The sequence below is a fragment of the Oncorhynchus gorbuscha genome, linkage group LG05, assembly GCF_021184085.1.
Source record: "Oncorhynchus gorbuscha isolate QuinsamMale2020 ecotype Even-year linkage group LG05, OgorEven_v1.0, whole genome shotgun sequence".
NCBI classification, from domain to species: domain Eukaryota; kingdom Metazoa; phylum Chordata; class Actinopteri; order Salmoniformes; family Salmonidae; genus Oncorhynchus; species Oncorhynchus gorbuscha.
Genome location: NC_060177.1, coordinates 57,639,478 through 57,661,164, shown reverse-complemented (window position 1 = coordinate 57,661,164; position 21,687 = coordinate 57,639,478). Strand labels below are relative to the sequence as shown.

The following is a 21,687-nucleotide window of genomic DNA, read 5'->3' as shown; positions in this document are numbered from 1 at the left end:
GCAGTTGCATAAACATGTGATTTTGAGTTTTCATTTTTGCTAAGGTTAAGAAGTCCCCTCTCAGGGAAAGGAGGATGGCCACATCTTGGGTCTTGTATCAGAAATGGCCCTGTTAAGAGATACAATACGAAATGTATGCAGTCACTACTCTGAATAAGAGTGTCTGCTAAGTTACTTAAATACAATGTAACGTACATTCCTCTGTGTGTGTACCTGCGCGTGTGTGTTTGTGTGTGTGTGTTTGTGTGTGTGTCTCAGGTGAGCAGGCAGCAGAGTTCCCCTGTGGTATGGAGGCTCCAGCGAGGACCTGTGAGAATGGCACTGTGTGTCAGGAATACTGGATCGGCCCCAACTACGGCATCACCAACTTCGACAACATCCTCTTTGCTATTCTGACTGTCTTCCAGTGCATCACCATGGAGGGATGGGTGGACATCCTCTATAACGTGAGTTCACCCTATACATAACATTTGCCTGTGATATCGCACTGACAACAATGCCGATTTCAGACTCAAGCATGAGGGATCTCTGAACCCCCACCCCACCAAAAAAATGTATATGTTCCTGCTAGCCCTGACTTTGCTGATAACTACTTTATTGAGTGAAAATGTGCTCGCTACACCTCTGATATGTTGTCCTCTTTCCCAGCTATCTTAACGTCTTGCATCGAGCAATCCCGTATCCGGGAGTGTAATAATAGCCTCAAGCTCATTACCATAACGCAACGTTAACTATTCATGAAAATCGCAAATGAAATGAAATACATATATTGGCTCACAAGCTTAGCCTTTTGTTAACAACACTGTCATCTCAGATTTTCAAAATATGCTTTTCAACCATAGCTACACAAGCATTTGTGTAAGAGTATTGATAGCTAGCATAGCATTAAGCCTAGCATTCAGCAGGCAACATTTTCACAAAAACAATTTGGATGTTTTCAATGAGGAGACTCTCAGTTAGATAGCAAATGTTCAGTTTTTCCAAAAATATTATTTGTGTAGGAGAAATCGCTCCGTTTTGTTCATCACGTTTGGCTAAGAAAAAAACCCTGAAAATTCAGTCATTACAACGCCAAACTTTTTTCCAAATTAACTCCATAATATGGACAGAAACATGGCAAACGTTGTTTCGAATCAATCCTCAAGGTGTTTTTCACATATCTATTCGATGATAAATCATTCGTGGCAGTTGGGTTTCTCCTCTGAAGCAAATGGAAAAATGTACGTAGCTGGAGATTACGCAATAATTTCGACAGAGGACACCAAGCGGGCACCTGGTAAATGTAGTCTCTTATGGTCAATCTTCCAATGATATGCCTACAAATACGTCACAATGCTGCAGACACCTTGGGGAAACGACAGAAAGTGTAGGCTCATTTCTGGCGCATTCACAGCCATATAAGGAGACATTGGAACACAGTGCCTTCAAAATCTGGGCCATTTCCTGTTTGACATTTCATCTTGGTTTCGCCTGTAGCATCAGTTCTGTGGCACTCACAGATAATATCTTTGCAGTTTTGGAAACGTCAGAGTGTTTTCTTTCCAAAGTTGTCAATTATATGCATAGTCGAGCATATTTTTGTGACAAAATATCTTGTTTAAAACGGGAAAGTTTTTTTATCCAAAAATTAAAAGAGCGCCCCCTATATCGAAGAAGTTAAGATGAATGCACTAATTGTAAGTCGCTCTGGATAAGAGCATCTGCTATATGACTCAAAAGCAAAATGTAAAAAATGGATGACTATGTTATTCACTATGGCAATACAATGCATCTCAAAGACAATGATCTCAAAGTTTTTTTTCCCCAGTGGAGCGAAGATTGACTATATGTTGTGTCATCTGTTGTGAAAAAGGACTGCTGTGAGAGAAGATTTAATCGTGACATGTGAACTGGTTACGGAGTGTATGGGTTGTGGTACGGTCTCAGTTTCCAGTGCACCCTGGATACATTATTAGACAGAGACAGAGACTCCAGTACACTTGGAACCTGCTGGATGGGGAAGGATGAGTCATGGGGCTGATTCATGTTAGGGACAGACTCAAGGTCTCCAACAAATCACAGCCTGTGACATTTGCATAAGAGTCACAATTAGATCATTAAAAAGGAAATGATTGTGTAACAACATGAAATATTGAATGGCTCTATTGGGAAGACAGTGTGCTTTTTCTCCACAAAATGTGGAGCAGTGATTTTATAGTAGGTCTGTCTTCGGATTGGGATCTGATTACTCAATAGCTGTTTTGTTGCTGAAAGCCTGGAAAGGCGGGGCAGGGGGGATGTTGCCGACTTCTTTGATGTCAAATAATTGTTTCCCTGCATTTCCAGTTGGCCTCTTTCTCCCAAGGCTTGTGACGCACTCAAACAACCAGGATAGGCTGACAAGAGGGCTGTTGCGGTGACCATATTACCGCCACACCCACGGTCACGAGTTATGAAGGCAGTCACATTCCTTGTCACCGTTTAGTCACGCTAATTAGGATTCTCCAAGCTCTGATGCTGCTGATGGTCTTTAGTAGCCTACCAAACTTGCCCACTGCCTTGTTCAGCACTCTACTATCCCTCTAATCACTTTGACATCAATGCAAATGTAATCAAAAATCAAACACTTCATGAGAGCCCATGAGCTCATGTTGTGCAACATTTCTATAGGCTATTCAATTGAGCCAGAAAACAGAGTGATGGCCTCTACTAAAAAGAGGAGGATCTCATCAGCTTTCTATAGGCAAGGCCTACTATATTTATTTCTCAACTTTCCTAATATTAAGCACATTGCATACAACAGGAGTATAGCCTACCTGGCTGGCATGAAAATGAACCATGGGAAAGCGTAACATGTAATTTCCCCTGCCCCTGTTTCAAGACAGGTGCATGATTAAGGGTCCATTATAAATCAAAACAAATTTCACACATACAGTGCATTCGGAAAATATTGAGACCCCTTCCCTTTAAAAAAAAACTTATGTAAATGTGATATTTCAGATTTTTGTTTTCAATACATTTGCTAAATGGTCTATGGACTATGGTGCTTGCCTACGGAGCTGTGAGGGGAACGGCACCTCAGTACCTCCAGGCTCTGATCAGGCCCTACACCCAAATAAGGGCACTGCGTTCATCCACCTCTGGCCTGCTCGCCTCACTACCACTGAGGAAGTACAGTTCCCGCTCAGCCCAGTCAAAACTGTTCGCTGCTCTGGCTCCCCAATGGTGGAACAAACTCCCTCACGACGCCAGGACAGCGGAGTCAATCACCACCTTCCGGAGACACCTGAAACCCCACCTCTTTAAGGAATACCTAGGATAGGATAAAGTAATCCTTCTCACCCCCCCCCCCCTTAAAAGATTTAGATGCACTATTGTAAAGTGGCTGTTCCACTGGATGTCATAAGATGAATGCACCAATTTGTAAGTCGCTCTGGATAAGAGCGTCTGCTAAATTACTTAAATGTAAATGTCTTAAATGTCTAAAATTTCTAAAACACTTTTCGTTTTGTCATTGAGGGGTATAGAGTGTAGATTGATGAGGGAAAAAACGACAGTATTTAATCCATTTTAGAATAAGAAAATGTGTAAAAAGTCAAGGAATACTTTCCGAATGCACTGTATATATTACATCAAGAGATTACGTCAAGATTACATCAAGAATAGTCTGATGGGTGACAATATTAGCCTATCACTTGTGAATTATAGATGATCACTTGTGAATTATGCCCAGCATAAGGAAAGAAACAACGCCTTTTTTTGCAACTTCTTCTAATCATAATTGCACACCTCATTTAGCCTAGCCCATAGGTTTATATGTTTTGATATGGTTTGTATCACAACTAAAGTGGAAAAATAACTTCTTCAAATGAAGCACATTAATCACCTTTACAATGGGTGTAGAGCCTATCTGGCATCCATAAGCAGCGCATGAGTTTCAAGTTCGGGGAAGATCACTTTCACCATAGAAATGCACCTTTATAAAAAAGCATCACATGCATAATCACATTTGACATTTGTCACTTTTGACAATGGTGTTTTCCTGCTAATGAAACATTTGCGCTTATAGCCCACTGCAGTGTGCGCATTACTGCACTTATAATGTGAAGTTATAGCCTAATAGTTTAAGTTAAACATTCTGATCTCTTGCGTCAGCCTCATTGCGAAAAAAAAGAACTTTTTCTTATGCTAGTGGTTGTATTAATTTGGGATCTATCGCATCCCACAACTTTCCCAGACTATGTTTGGAATATTTAATTCTCGCACAGAGTAGAATAGGTTGACGTTTGTACTATGGGGGATAATATTGACATAAGCTAGTGCATTTGCTGTTCGTTAGGCCTACTCATATTGTTGTCTGAAGAAAAGTAAATGTGGACAGTTCTTCCAATATCTTCAATATACACCTTGGAATTGACACGTGCAGTTGCATCCACGAAGTGTCTGTCTTCACTTGTAGCCTGTGAGAATGACCCGATCAAGTGGAGAACCATGTGAGTGAGAGGTGCTTCGGAGAACGGCAAAAGGCATGGATTTTTTAGGGTGCATTACGGTTACACACAGGTGATGCCGCCGGGAAATTCGAAGCATTATCAAGTGCTTGTCAAATTGTGAATGAGAGACTGATAAAGTGTGTACAGCCTGCGCAAATAAACAAAGCAGAGCTCATGCCTTTCAAGCACATTTTTTCAAATCATCATTAAAGTTGCATCATGCAGCCTTACAATGTATTAAAAATCATCTAAACATATAGCCCAAACTTTGTAGAACAACTAAAGTTACATTAACTTGCTATGGCTGTAATCCCGCTAACGGGATGGATATGACAACTATTAGTGAAAATAGAGGGCGCCAAATTCAAACCACAGAAATCTCATAATTACAATTCCTAAAACATACATGTGTCTGATATCATTTTAAAGTTAATCTTGTTGTTAATCCCACCAAGTGGCTTTTCAGCGAAAGCACTACAAACGATTATGTTAGGTCTCCACCAAACCACAATAAACACAGCCATTTTCTAGCAAAATGTAGCATTCACAAAAAGCAGAAATAGAGAAAATGAATCACTAACCTTGAATTATCTTCATCAGATGACACTCATATGACTTCATGTTACACAATAATTCATGTTTTGTTTGATAAAGAGAGTTTACATTGGCATATTAGATTCAATAGTTCCAAAAACATCAAGTGATTTTGCATAGCCACATCGTTTCAACAGAAATATTCATCATAAATGTAGATGATAATACAAGTTATACACATTTACATACATTTACATTTAAGTCATTTAACAGACACTCTTATCCAGAGCGACTTACATGGAATTATAGACATACCTCTCCTTAATGCAACCGCTGTGTCAGATTTCAAAATAAATTTACGGACAAAGCACACCAATGCAATAATCTGAGACGGAGCTCAGAACAGTAGCCAAATTAGCAGCCATGTTAGAGTCAACAGAAACCAGAAAATACATGATAAATGTTTCCTTACCTTTGATGAACTTCATCAGAATGCAGTCCTAGGTTAGCGCGTTTGGTAAACAATTCCAAAATCACAAAGAGCGTCCACTGTAATGTGATGAAATGTCCAAATGTTCCGTAACAGTCAGTAGAAACATGTCAAACGATGTACTGAAACAATCTTTAGAATATTGTTTACATATATCTTGAATAACATTCCAACCAGAGAATTAGAATGACTTCAGATGACCGGTGGAATGCAGGTCCTTCCCCTGTGAACGCGCATGGTGAAAGCATGGTCAACTCGTGACAGTGGTGACTATTTCCTGTCTCATTCGACCCCCCTTTACATTAGAGTCATCAGACAAAGTTCTATTGACTGTTGACATCTAGTGGAAGGCATAGGAAGTGAAAACTCATCCATATCTCGCTGTAATTTCAATGAGCGCTTGGTTGAAAATCTGCCACCCCCAGACTAAATCCAAACAGGAAGTGGAATTTCTCTGTTTTTTGCCTGCAATAGGAGTTCTGTTATACTCACATACATAATTCAAACAGTTTTAGAAACTTCAGAATGTTTTCTATCCAATACTAATAATAATATGCATATATTAGCAACTGAGACTGATGAGCTGGCCATTTACAATGGGCACCTTTTCATCCAAGCTACTCAATACTGCCCCTGCAGCCATAAAAAGTTAATAACTCTAAATTAAGCATGTAGGAATACCTATTTCTTTGCTCAACACAGAATAGCCGTGTGTGCGCACTCCCTCAAATCGTTTGGAGAAAATATCCTTTCTATTTATTCAGCTTTGTTCGATTGTATTCTTCATACTATACAATAATGCCACGGAATTCTAACCAAATCTTGTCTGTTAAATGAACTAGGATAGCCCACAGCCATATGGCATAGCCAGATCAGGATCTAACATACGGACAACTCCGAGTATGCGATTCTGTTCTTCTGAAATAGACTACATTTTCCACCTATCATTTTTCTTTAGACCTGTCTAAAATAAATAATGCATTTATTGTGAAGGTGTAGGCTATATTACATGGATTTATTAGACTTTTTAAAATGTAGATGTTCCAAAGGTCTGCATCAGTGGCTTGTAGTCTGTGTGGAAGCAAGGAGATGCTAAATGTGTTTATGATCATTCACGGTCAATTGGCGTGAGACCGACAGTTATTTGCTTGACAACCTACGAATGACGAAATTACGTGACCGCCACAGCCCTAGGGACAGTCTACAATTATGCAATACGACTTTCTGTGTGTGGTTTTAGATTCCTTTGCATTCAAAATGTATTCCTCTCTTAGCAGGATTGTCTACAGCAATTTTAATCAACAGTTACTGAGCCCCAATAGTTGATAGGAAATGATAATTAGCTGAAAGGAGCATGGTGTGTGAATACAGTAGTCTCCATGTTAAAGCATGCGCATCCATGCAGCCTGTCTTCTATATGAAGGTGGCTCTTTCAGAAACAGCCAGGATCTCATTCCCAGCTTCATGCCCACTCTGCTCCATTCCCACTGCTGCCATATCTGACTGGGAGCAGCATATGCCAGTCTTCTGGCGCCCAACGCTTTACCCTGCCTCTCTCTTCCCTGACGCTGGCCAACGTGGTGCCAGGCTGCTGCTGTCCCAACGCTGGCAGAGGGAGGAGTCTACCAGCTGAGAAGGATGCTCTCCAGTTCCCCAGCTCTTCACCTCTCTATTCACATAAATGGAGAGAGGAGGGAGAAGAGGCATGCTCAGAATGCTGAGAGGGACAGACTATCAGAGATCATGATGATTGATGAGATATCACATTCCTCTGTCATCTGTTACTCCAATTCAATACAAGTGATACCTACTGAAGTTGATCCACTGTTGATTCAGTAGCAGTTTTCAATATTCTACACTGCTTGGTTCACTCCCTAATAGTACAGATTAACAACTCTGCCTACAAGTTGAGACTCCTCAGAAGAGGAAGGGGGAGGGACCATCCTCCTCACTGAATTTCATACAAATTGTCCAATATAAACTCTCATCTGCAACTGTTGGACTAATGATTACATCCTATACAGTGCCTTGCAAAAGTATTCACCCCCTTGGTGTTTTTCCAATTTGTAATGTAATTTAAATAGATTTTGGGGGGGATTTCATGTAATGGACATACACAAAATTATCCAATTTGATGAAGTGAAATGAAAAAAAACTTGTTCTTGTTTAAAAATGATAAAAAAATAAAAAATGGAAAAGTGGTGCGTGCATATGTATTCACCCCCTTTGCTATAAAACCCCTGAATAAGATCTGGTGCAACCAGTTACCTTCAGAAGTCACATAATGAGTTAGATTGCACCCATGTGGACTTTATTTAAGTGTCACATGATCTGTCACATGATCTCAGTATATATACACCTGTTCTGAAAGGCCCCAGAATCTGCAACACCACTAAGCAAGGGGCACCAACAAGGAAGCAGCACCATGAAGTCCAAGGGGCTCTCCAAACAGGTCAGGGACAAAGTTGTGGAGAAGTACAGATCAGGGTTGGGTTATAAATAAAATATCAGCAACTTTGAACATCCCACGGAGCACCATTCAATTCATTATTAAAAAATGGAAAGAATATGGCACCGCAACAGAGGGCCACCCACCAAAACTCACGGACCAGGCAAGGAGGGCATGAATCTGACAGGCAACAAAGAAACCAAAGATAACCCTGAGCTGCAAAGCTCCACAGCGGAGATTGGAGTATCTGTCCATAGGACCACTTTAAGCCGTACACTCCACAGAACTGGGCATTACGGAAGAGTGGCCAGAGAAAAATAAGCAAACATTTGGTGTTTGAGAAACAGCATGTGGGAGACTCCCCAAACATATGGAAAAAGGTACTCTGGTCAGATGAGACATAAATTGTGCTTTTTGGCCATCGGGGACGCTAGGTCTGGCGCAAACGCAACACCTCTCATCACCCCGAGGATACCATCCCCACCTAGAAGCATGGCGGTGGCAGCATTATGCTCTGGGGATGTTTTTCATCGGCAGGGACTGGGAAACTGGTCAGAATGGAAGGAATGATGGATGGTGCTAAATACAGGGAAATTATTGAGGGAAACCTGTTTCAGTCTTCTAGAGATTTGAGACTGGGGGGTGAATAGTTATGAATGCTCAAGTTTTCTGTTTCTGTCTTATTTCTTGTTTTTTTTCACAAAAAATATACATTTTGCTCTTCAAAGTGGTAGGCATAATGTATAAATCAAATGAACCCCAAAAATCCAATTTAATTCCAGTTTATAAGGCAGCAAAATAGGAAAAATGCCAAGGGGGGTGAATGTCACTGTCTGTCCATGTGTCACTGTTTGTGTCTTCAATTTTGTCTCTCAACCTGTGTGCACTTACTTTGTAAACGTTCAATCATGTGCTAGGTTGTAACAACCTCATGATGGGTATAGGGACAATTTGTGTATCATGTAGTAGCCTAAATCTATTACTGTTACATTGAACTGGCTGAATGGAATATGAATGACAGTCACCCATTATGCTGTAATAGAAATAAGGCCATGCTCATAAAAATAAATCGTCCTCCCTCATCTTAATGGTACTGACCACCACTGCTGTCTACAATATTGTGGGGCATATTTCCCACCTTTCCCCGACAGCATTAGACAGTGTCACAATTAGCATGATTAATAATCCCATTCAATTAGTGTCTGTTAATCCAGAATTAGCCTTTGAGCACAGGAGGACAGGCTAAGATCATCCTATTCATCACAAGGCTGCCCTGTCTTTGCCTGGTCTAACTGACAGCCTGGTAATGTGTCCTTCAGTTCAGGAGGTCTGCTCAAATGTGAAGGCTGCTGTTTCTGATTGAGGTGTTGGGGTGGAGAGACAGCCGTCGTTGGCACGTCTCATTTCCTGTCTGTCTGTCTGTCTGTCTGTCTGTCTGTCTGTCTGTCTGTCTGTCTGTCTGTCTGTCTGTCTGTCTGTCTGTCTGTCTGTCTGTCTGTCTGTCTGTCTGTCTGTCCGTCCGTCCGTCCGTCCGTCCGTCCGTCCGTCCGTCCGTCCGTCCGTCCGTCCGTCCGTCCGTCCGTCCGTCCGTCCGTCCGTCCGTCCGTCCGTCCGTCCGTCCGTCTGTCCGTCTGTCCGTCCGTCCGTCCGTCCGCGTTAGGAACCTGTGTTCACATCATCAGCCTCGTCATCCATCAGCCCTGATAACTGCTTTTCCTACGTCTCAGACAGCCCAGCAGATGGGACACTCAGATAGCATGGTAGAGCGGGCTCAGATTGGATGTTTCGATCCACAGAAATAAATAGTATTATATTGTATCTCTGTGGTTCAATCTTTCTGATGTCATCTTGGGATAGTCAAAAAATATTTTCTCTGTTTTGTTGTTTCAATTACCCTTTCCGAATGGGGCCTAATCATATGAATGTTTACTGCTAACATAGAAGCTAACATATTTTCCATTTTGTACTTAAAATAACTGATAAACAATATTTAAAAAAATAATAATCTTAGTAACATGTTGTTGTTTTTTCATCCCGAACACTTATGTAAATAATATATATGTACATACACAGTACCAGTCAAATGTTTGGATACCTACTCATTCAATGTTTTTTTCTTTATTTTGACTATTTTCTACATTGTAGAATAATAGTGAAGACATCAAAACTATGAAATAACACATATGGAATCATGTAGTAAACAAAAAAGTGTTAAACAAATCAAAATATATTTCAGATTTGACATTCTTCAAAGTAGCCACCCTTTGCCTTGATGACAGCTTTGCACTCTTGGCACACTCAAGTTCTTCCACATCGATCTCGACAAACCATTTCTGTATGGACCTCGCTTTGTGCATGGGGATATTGCCATGCTGAAAAAGGAAAGGGCATTCCCCAAACTGTTGCCTCAAAGTTGGAAGCACAGAATCCTCTAGGATGTCTGTCTGTCCACGTTAGGAACCTGTGTTCTGAACCTGTATGCTTTAGGAACCTGTATGGAACCTTAGGAACCTGTGTTCTGAACCTGTATGCTTTAGGAACCTGTATGGAACCTTAGGAACCTGTGTTCTGAACCTGTATGCTTTAGGAACCTGTATGGAACCTTAGGGACCTGTGTGCTGTAGCGTTAAGATTTCCCTTCACTGGAACTAAGGGGCCCGAACCATGGAAAATAGCCCCAGACCATTATTCCTCCTCCACCAAACTTTACAGTTGGCAATATGCATTGGAGCAGGTAGCGTCAGTCGGACTGCCAGATGCTGAAGCGTGATTCATCATGCCGATGCTTGGAATTGTGCATGGTGATATTAGGCGTGTGTGCAGCTGCTCGGCCATGGAAACCCATTTCAGGAAGCTCCCAACAAACAGTTTATGTGCTGACATTGCTTCCAGAGGCAGTTTGGAACTCGGTAGTGAGTGTTGCAACATCGGACAGAAGATTTGTATGCGCTGTATGCGCTACGAGCTTCAACATTCGGCGGTCCGGTTCTGTGAGTGTTATACGTAATGACATTTAGGTCTACAGTACGTGTGCACACAGAGACTTATGCTCATGGAACGAGAGATGTGATTTATGATGTCATGAATCTGACACCGTCCTATTAAGAAATGTTGTTGTAGTAAAAATAAAAACAAATTGCCTGTTTTTTTGTTTGTTTTGATTACAAACCAAACTTCTAAGAATGATTGACCATCCTTTGGCTTTGTGAGAACGTCCATGGCTCACATGCAATGCAATTGTGGAGCCGTCTGCTAAATCTATAGAAGTGAGAATGAGATCTGTAAAGGTTCCTTGATGTTTATAAAATATTACATTTGAGAGCAGTGGAACGGTGAGTGGACATTCCCCATTTCTCTTTACATTGGATCTTTGTCCAGCTCCGGTGAAACGTTTGGATGTGCCTAAAACCCTCCATAGTCTACATTGCTTTAATATTATATGCCCATGGGGAGAAATTACGGTGCATGTAGCTACGGTATATTTAGACATAGCCTTTGGATTAGAATTTGATTCCAATTATTCACTGTCTTTTTCTTATCAGTAGTGAATAGTGCTTAATTCTAGAGCTACAGGACGCCTGATATGTCCAGGAGTGATACGTAGAATTGTAGTCTTTATCTGCTGTTGTTTAGTACTGTCTTTTTGCTAGCGCAGGCCAACTACTTTAAGTGCTGTCTGTCTTCCCAGTAGCCTACTTGGTGTGTGAACTGCTGACTGCTATTAACTTGCAAATGATTGTTGACAGATCAACCAGGATTAAGGGGCAGGGCAATTTGTGACTGTTGTTGTTTTGGTAATCAGTGGCTGTATTGGATGTGGAGTGGTTTCTCCACTCCTAGTTAATCAGCAATTAGTACTGGGAGGTGTGCTCTTCATCTTTTCAAGGCAATTAGCAATTAGTATTAGTACTTCATTCTCCCCTGTTTTGTCAGCGGCGGTCTCATCGCAAAACCAACACGGTTCTGCTGAGTTGTTCTGCGGAGTTGTTCTGCGGAGTTGTTCGAGGACGGAAAGAGAGGAAGTCTCCATCCCACTCTCTCACTTCAGTATCTCTTACCTTGTTATTCTCAGATGATCTCATTTTGCTCATTTGTAGCTTTGGGAACTATGTGTTTGTTTTCTATACTTGTTCACTATTCTCCCTATATACTTTACAGACGCTCCCCACCCCTTGACTGCAACTTTTCAAATTGAGTGTACCCTGCGCGCACAACCCGTGTGGAAGTCTGTGTCTCTCGCAGTGTTTGGAATTGCTGAGCTGCGATCAAGAACCCCAATTTAATCTCAGTTAAAACTGCCCTTCAGCTACTCTCTCCTGACAGAGACATGGATCACCCCAGAGAACACTGCTACTCCAGCTGCTCTCTCTTCATCTGACTACATTTTGTCTCATAGTCCGAGAGCATCTGGCCGTCGCAATGGTGGCACAGGTCTACTCTTTTCTCCCTCTCTCACCTGTCCATCTCCTCATTTGAATTTCATGATGTCACTGTCACTTGACCACTCAAGCTTAACATTGTTGCCATCTATCGTACACCCGGTGCCCTTAGAGTTCCTCAATGAGCTTGACACCTTGATAAGCTAATTTCCCGACGATGGTTCACCACTCTTTGTACTTGGCAACTTCAACCTCCTGACGTCTGCCTCCTATTAATTTCTTTCCAACTCTCTCTTTTGACCTCACCCTGTTCCCAGTCCCCTCCCACTCACAAGGCAGGCAATATGCTTGACCTCATCGTTACTAGAGGCTGCTCGCCTTCTAATCTCACTGCAACCCCCATCCAGGTCTTTGATCCCTACTTTGTTTCCTTTTCTGTCTCCCTTTCCTCCAACCCTAGCCACTCAGCCCTTACCCAGATGGTCATGCGCCGTCTTCTATCCTATCATCTCTCCCTTCTGCTAAGTCCTTCTAGGGTCTCCTGATTCTGCCTCTCTCCTCCCTTTCCGAATCCTATGACTCGCACTGTCCCCTTTCCTCCTGGCAGGCTCGCCTCCCCTCCTGCTCCGAGTGACTCATTGCGAGCTTACAGAACAGGGCTGTGGGCAGCTAAGCAAAACTGGAGGAAAATTAAACTTCCGCAGGACCTATCATCCTTCCACCCTCTTCTCTACCTTCTCTTCTTCTGTATCTGCTGTAGCCACATTCTATCACTCTAAATTTCAAGCTTCTGCCTCTAACCCTAAGAAACTAGTCCACTTTCTCCTCCCTCCTTAATTCTCCACCCCCTCCCTCCTCCCTCTCTGAGGACGACTTTGTCAACCACTTTGAAAAGAAGGTTGACGACATCCGCTCATCATTCTCTTAGCCTATTGGGGCGGCAAGTAGCCTAGTGATTAGAGCATTGGGCCAGTAACCGAAAGGTTGCTGACAAGGTACAAATCTTCCGTTCTGCCCCTGAACAAGGCAGTTATAACCTGGTAGTCCATCATTGCAAATAAGAATTTGTTCTTCTCTGACTTGCCTAGTTAAATAAAGGTGAAAAAAGAGTCAGCTTTTACGTTCATTCTTCCTGCTGTGAAAATAGCATAAATATTTCGGACACAACCCCAGACCTATAGTGCCATCGCCAGCGCTAATATTTACCATTGCATTAGGTTTGTTATAATAGAGCCCGTAGACTTTAAAATCAAAGGAAAAGCTGCACACTCTAATACAGTGGTCACAAACCGGTCCGATCGACCGGTTGATCTTCAAGGCAGAAAAGACAACGATAAAGGCTTGCGCTTTAGTTTTTTTATTTTGTCTTGCTGTTGTTGGTAGTTGCACTTGATTCAGAAGCCCTGTGTCAGGTGCCGGGTCAGCCAAGTGTTTCCATTTTGAACCATTTCATTTGCCTGAAGGGACAAACCAGGAGAGCTGTGGCTAAATCAAGTGTGCCTACCACGCTGGCCAATCAGATAGCTCAAATAACCGTGCATACAGTGTCCACGACCCCACAGCAAAGTTTGATACTAGCCTACGTGAGATTTAATTAAAAAACATGTATGGATATAGAAAGATCATAAATATTTATGATCCTTTTATATCCATTCATGCTTTTTTTTAATGACACACAGCATACACAAACCTAGCATATTTACAATGGATAGCAAAATCACAAATAGCCTACATCACACTAAACTGACACTCAATTATCTTGTTCGTGTTCCCTTCTCTCCCTATTAAGCCCATCAATCCTCTGCTCTCCTGGTGATAAATATCCTTCTCTGTGGGCTTATGAGCAGAAAAGCTGAGCAGTCTTCTATGTAGTGTCCGGTTCTAATTATCAGAGTAAGAGCTCGACGGACACTATGAAAGCTTAAACCAAGTTTATTCTTCCCAGAGGATCGAACAGCTGAACCGACAAAAACATGTTTACTGTTGTGGTGGTATATGTACCTCACGTTGGGTGGAGTTTCCTCCTTCTCGCTAAACATTGTATCTTTATTGCTAGGCAGGAAACTAAGTGATATGGGCAATACATTGTTCCTTTCCCCTTAACGGGACCTGACCTGACCTCAACCCCTTTCCTCACTAATCTATGGCTCTCTCCCCTTACCAATGCCTGCCCACATGTGATCGTTTTCCCTACACTCCGTACATTCCAAGCTTAATTGCACCCACCCATATACCTTCCTCCTACAGCTATCCGTTCACGTCTGGTGTAGACCCTCAGCTATGGCACCCCTCGTGTCTCTAGTATAACTAATGATGAATAATATTTAAAGTTCAGAAATCCAAAGCCATCAGTAGTAAATAGTAGTAAAAGGTCCCTGATACAATAGCAGTAGCACAGTGCTGTTTTGGCCCTATCAAAGGGCAGTGCAGCAGAGAGAGAGAGAGACCTTGCTGTGTTTACAGGCCTGGCTCTCTCAGAGGAACACAAGTGTTTTCCTCTGTGTACAGTACCTCCAGCCTGATACCATTCTATTGCCTGCTCCCTTCTCCCTAGTGGGGAGACTGGGCCGATGTGTGTGTTAGCTCTAAAATGTCAAGGGTGACAGGGCAGGGGTTAAGTGTAGCTGTTCTCTGCAAAGCCTCATTGAGGCTTGAAGGAGAAAAATACATGCTCAACATGTGAAAAATGGGTCTAAAATGTCTTCCATCCATTGTATATTTCCCAGATTTCCCTCCTGTGAGGTCCAGTGCAGTCTAGTCTAGTCCAGTCTAGTCCAGTCTAGTCCAGATAGAGAAAGGCCAGGAAGCGGCTTGGCCCGGGAGAGAGGGCCCTAGCCCAGCACAGCACTGGGCTCCATGGGACTCAGATATATATTCCAAACCACCTGTAAAAAGAGGGCTCTCTTCCAGTTCCTCTGATGGAATCCTGGCAACGGATAGGACTATGTTTACAACGCAGGTGGAGGGAGGGAGGAGGGGAGGCAGAGGGGAGGAGGGTGCGTGATAGATGCACTCCATCTAGATATGTCTGTCACCAGATTTGTCCTCTCTCAATCCCCGTTGCCATCTTTTCACAAGAAATGCCAATTCTTTCAACAATTTCAGTTGTCCTGTTTACCCTCACTGTTAAGAAAAGATCAGATTCTCCTGATGTTTGCACAGTTTTTAAGCCATTTAAGCCACGCTCTGAATGACCACTGTCCTCAATGCTGTGATGTGTTAACCATTAACCTGTTGCGACGAGCAATCCCGTATCCGGGAGCGTAATTATAGCCTCAAGCTCATTACCATAACGCAACGTTAACTATTCATGAAAATCGCAAATGAAATGAAATAACTACATAATAGTTTCGCAATAGTTTCGACGGAGGACACCGAGCGGACACCTGGTAAATGTAGTCTCTTATGGTCAATTTTCCAATGATATGCCTACAAATACGTCACAATGCTGCAAACACCTTGGGGAAACGACAGAAAGTGTAGGCTCATTCCTTGTGCATTCACAGCCATAAAAGGAGACATTGGAACACAGCGCCTGCAAAATCTGGCTCACTTCCTGTATGAAATTTCATCTTGGTTTCGCCTGTTGCATTAATTCTGTGGCACTCACAGACAATATCTTTGCAGTTTTCGAAACGTCAGAGTGTTTTCTTTCCAAAGTTGTCAATTATATGCATAGTCGAGGATCTTTACGTGACAAAATATCTTGTTTAAAACGGGAACGTTTTTCATCCAAAAATGAAATACTGCCCCCAGAGGTTCAAGAGGTTAAAACCACATTAACTCCCCTGGATTGATGGCTGCTATTGGGGTGACGGCTTTAGGTGTTGCCTCTATTCCCTCTATTCTTTAAGCCGAAGTCCACATCTCTGTTTATCTGTCACCAGCTGCTGCTGTGACACATGTACAGTGGGCCAAAAAAGTATTTAGTCAGCCACCAATTGTGCAAGTTCTCCCACTTAAAAAGATGATGAGAGATGCCTGTAATTTGCCTGTAATTTTCATCATAGGTACACTTCAACTATGACAGACAAAATGAGAAAATAAAATCCAGAAAATCACAGTGTAGGATTTTTTCTGAATTTATTTGATTTTTTTTCTTCTCATTTTGTCTGTTATAGTTGAAGTGTACCTATGATGAAAATTACAGGCATCTCTCATCTTTTTAATTGGGAGAACATGCACAATTGGTGGCTGACTAAATACTTTTTTGCCCCACTGTATGTGTTTAGCCTATGTCATGGGGGGGGGACATTTCAAGGAATGGTATAATAAGTAGCCTAGACTCTACTATTATGTGATTATTTAGTAACTTTACTTGTGTACCTTTAGTTAGCTGGACATATGAACCTGTTGGGAGGGTGTTGGTTGTAAACTGTTGAGTCTGTGTAAATAGAAGGCCAGTCAGTATTCTGTGCAGTTGTGTCACCCAGCCTGCTGCTCCTTGCTTTGCTAGTCACATTGCTGTATTGATTAATCACTGGTTAAAGGATTAAAAATAGCCCCTCAGGGAGCAGAGATGGATGAAGACTCCATGCAACAGAGAGAGCCCCGCCTGTCTGGGTGGGTTAGCTAGATACTGCACTGGGGCAGCAGTGAAAAAATCATTTGTGTAAGAATGGAATAGTCTCCTCCTGACACTTTTCATAGACTGCAGGCAATGATGGAAAAACAAAATGATAGAAAAACAAACATAGCTATAGAGTGTATGTCCATGGTGCTGAAATCTAAAATGACCCCATGCAACAGAGAGGGTGTGTTAGTTAGCTCATTGGTGCAACAACAGCCAGTAACAAAAGACAGAGTGAGAAAGACGACAGGATTGGGAGAGACATGGCTTCATGTGTCTCTGTCCATGGTGCTGAAATGTAAAAGTCACAACTTCCAATGCACGTTTACAATGGAAATTGTCTTTGCTCTTTATGGGTTCTTGAATTCTGGAAAATGGTTTTCCTTGCCCTCGCCTATATTAGAGAGAGACACACACTACTCCGGTTGTATGAAATGGTATTCCCATTCGGTCTATTGCTCTGCTGCTCTCTCTCTGGGGGGCCTGATGAGAAAGAATGGAGCAGAGAGGAGGGAAGGCGAGCGGTAGCTGCAGGAGACCAGGGGATAATGGGAAACAAATGCTCCTCTCCTCCAGCCTGCCTGTCAGACCCCGGCTCTGCTCTCTCCAACATAATCCTGTTATCCTGAACACAAGGAGAACTTTGGGTCAATATGCCTCTGCTCCCATCTGTCCATGGGCCAGAACCCACACTCTAAATTTAACAGCCCAAATGTACTGCTGCTACCACATCAACAGTGGTATATAGATGATTGATATCATCACGAATGCAGTCTTTGTCATGGTTGGATTCCTACGATGTAAAATATGACAGTAGTAAAATGGCTGTCTGTCTGGTGTGCTACAGTGCTGTAGCTTGCTGCTCTTTCCCAGACTCCTCATCAGGTGTGCTCAGCATGTTATCCTCTCGTCAGGCATGTCCACATTAACCCAGCACATATTGTCTCTGTGCTCATTCAGTCAGTGGCAGTGCATTGGGGTCGTTAGAAATAGTTCAGTACATACAGTCATGTACAGCCTCATCTGGAGAGGTTTGATTTGATTGGGAAGAAGTGAAACACCTTTATATACCCATAGAAAGGATTTTCTCTTTGTAGCGTAGTGTCTTTCCTGCCTGTTTTGCTCCTGTCAATGTAATCCACAGGGGAGCATGCTTGTTTTACATGCCTGTGGTGGAGTTCTGCATGTGTAAGCATCTCACAGGCAATCCTTCAATGCCTTTCAGCAGGAAGAGAAAGCATGTCCGTGTTTGATCAGGGGAGTGTATGCTGTATATCCCGTCTCTGGCTAGATCTCAATGGGATCTGAATAGGGATCTGTATATTACATGACTGCCGGTGGAAATGACGTACCTTACTGCACCTCTTCATTTGTAAAAGCTGCAAGTAGGAAAGTAGGCTAAGTAGGCTTCTGATCATTTGGTCAGAGCGGCAGCATTATGTTATTTAGATTTGATTGACTAAACATCCATCACAGATGATTATCTTCTGCTTACGTCTCAGCTCATTTTCAGCGGTGGAATCGCCCTCAGTGGGAGACGTCTTCACATCGAAAACAATGATCATTTTTGCTGTGCCGCAAACATGGAGAAAGATGTGTCTTTTTAATGCTGAAATGAGGTTTAATAATTGATGAGGAGCCTCCACTAAGGCTCTCTGCTTTTCTCACAGGGGTCATGAAAACAATATGGGCCCTAGATCTCTTATGTGGAGAAATGACAGAATAAGCGTTGTTGCAGTGGGGGTTTGGATGTCACTATGACATACAGATCCAATTCACCACAGGAGACCACAGGAACCAGCGATGACTTCAGCTCCAGCTTCCTCAGTCCCCAACCCCCCTCGCTCTCCCTACCTTCCCTTCTCCAATCCTTTCCCTCGAAGCTCATAAAGCTTTTATTGTCTGTATTTCCAATGGGACCCATTGATTTCTTCGGCGATAGGTGTGGATTGTGTCCATCATAGCAGTAAAGCTATCGTTTCTCCATTAAGCCTCTTGTTCATCCCCAAACACAATGAAAGGCAAACATTGCTTAACTATCTGCTCCGGTTAGGACTTCATCATCATGGAGTTTCTTCACCTCGAAACCAAGACCCACTGACATTAAATCTGCCCCCTTAGCATTAAATCCAGTATCTCTCGGGGGATTGCGTTTTGAATGTCATGATCTAGGGATATCAACTAAGAGAGTTTACTGAAAGCGTGCCTTTTTAAAGTAGATAGATGTGGAGTGGCTCTCATAAACCTATTGACAGACAAAAAACAGGTTCAACTTCAAATAAAGCTTTTGCTTTTTCCTCTTCTTACATTTTTTTTGTATATTTTTTGTTGTTGTACAGTAGTACAGTTGTCGTAATTCAAGCCGAAAAAGATCTCTACACACCAGAAATGTTGTAATAGCTTGGCTCAGTCCCAAGTGTGTTCACAGCTTGCAACTCTCCAACATGTAGTGTGTGCGCCAGCCATGCTGGGGAGCATCATGTCTCCCTCAACTTAACCCCCACATCTACGTTTATAGCATGTTTATCATGTTGTAGCACAAGCATATAAAAGCAATAGAAGCGTTGAATAAAATGTATTTGCATTTCATAGTATATACAGTAAACTGGCATATCTGAGGTTGCTACTAATGTGTTTACCTTGCCAAAATATTGCCTTGCCGAATAGATGCATAGCTAAACATTCAGGGTTGAAGGGCGCGGTGGTTTATCCAGTCGATCAGATGTTTTAGAGACAGCTGGGAGTGGGAGGAGGGGGAAGGGGGATGTGTGAAACACCAATTTGTATGTGTTTTCGCCTACTTTTCCAGCAGCCCTAGGTCCCTCTCGCAACTACAGACGATATACATTGGGCTGCGCTGAAATGGCCTAGGAGAAGATCTGGCCCGTCTGTAAAGTTTTACATGCTTCATAATCACCAGCGCTTCTCTCTGTTACTCTTAGCGTCACTAACATGACTTTAGGAATTAAACAAGATCTTGGAATTTTTGTAGCACACCAAAAGAAAACGGTTTTGTTTATGGCTACCATTTGTCATCCCCAAACACAATGTCCGATAAGCACCGTCTTCAATGTAAATAAGTGTCTACCCTCCTCCTCTCTCTCTGTGTGCTTCTCCAGGCCAACGATGCCTCAGGCAACACCTGGAACTGGCTCTACTTCATCCCCCTCATCATCATTGGATCCTTCTTCATGCTCAACCTGGTCCTGGGAGTCCTGTCTGGGTAAGAGTCAACATCACACATGTCCATGACCCAATGACACTATCTCTGTCTGTGGGAAAGGTGACGTAAACAGCCTACTATTATGAAACATGCGGCACATTGCTCTTTACCAGCCATTTCACTTTCCTGCTGGCTCTGTTTAATGTGAAGCTGCTGTCTGACTACATCGACATGGCTTTAGCCTAATCGAATGGTAGAAGGGTTGCAAAGGGTCTGAAACTTTCCAGTAAACTTCCGGGAATATTTCTGGAAAGTTTCCATGGGAAGTTAAGCCCTGGAATTTGGGGAATTTGGATTAAATTCATCAAAAAAAGTTAGCTTATAGCAGTGAACCTTTTTGCACTGGTGACAGTGCTGCGGACATGAAGGCTGCTTGGTCTAAAGTGGAGGAGTCTTATCCTCACATCACACCCATTGGCTGTGCTGCTCATGCATTGAATCTGCTCCACAAGGACATCATGCCACTGAAAACAATGGATACACTCTACAAGAAAGCCAAGGAAATGGTTAAGTATGTGAAGGGTCATCAAGTTATAGCAGCAGTCTACCAAGCAACGTGAGAAGAATAAGAGCACCACATTGAAGCTGCCCAGCAACACCCGTTGGGGTGGTGTTGACATCATGTTTGACAGTCTCCTGGAGGGGAAGGAGTCTCTCCAAGAAATGGCCATATGACAGTCTACTGATACAGACACCCCCACCAAGAGGATCCTCCTGGACGATGTATTTTGGGAGAGAGTGGTAAAGCAGCCTGAAAGTCCTGAGACCTATAGCAGTAGCCATTGCACGGATTGAGGGAGACAATGCCATCCTGTCTGATGTTCAGACTCTGCAGATGTAAGAGAAGAAATCCGTACTGCCCTGCCCACTTCACTGCTGCTCCAAGCAGAGGAAACTGCAGTTTCTGTCTCCATATGACATGGTAAATATATATATAATGCAAAAAACATCTACATTTGAATGGTATTAATATTAATTAGCATTTATTTTTGTTAATTTCCATATATTACCATGAATTCCCATATATTCCTGTTAATTCCCAAGGAAAGTTTCCACCTCTGAATATTCCCCAAAATGTGCAACCCTAAACGGGAGTATTCATTTATGTAGTGTACTGTCTTTATACTTTCCCTCTTTTCTCTATTTTCAAGTTCTAGTTACATTGTCTTGGGAGTGACCTGATTTGACCTGGACTGTTTTCAAACAGACAGTACAGTACAGAACAGTACAGAGCTCATTAGTGTTCGCTGTATTAGACTCCCTCATTAAGATTCACTACACAGCATAGTAAACCAGGTCAAAGCTGGAGGTAGAATACCCGCTGTCCTGAAAAGACAGTATCATAACTGTTGTCTGAATGTAGCACCCTGTTCTAATTATTGTCAAGGGAAATGAGGCAGGGCTTTTATTGCTCGTGTTAAATTGGTTTCCAGCATTTACTGTCCTTACACTACAGTATGGCAGCCCCTGGACTGAAGGATGTTGCTCCCACATGTATCCCTATATCATCCCTATATCATCATATTTGGAATTTAGATATTTTCTTCCCTGTTAATTGTTTTGAAGCCAC

The 21,687-nt window shown here is 42.5% G+C and overlaps 1 pseudogene; it reads left to right on the top strand.

Moving 5' to 3' along the window:
• Window positions 1-21,687, top strand: part of LOC124036150 — a 146,945-nt pseudogene that overhangs the window by 47,152 nt on the left and 78,106 nt on the right.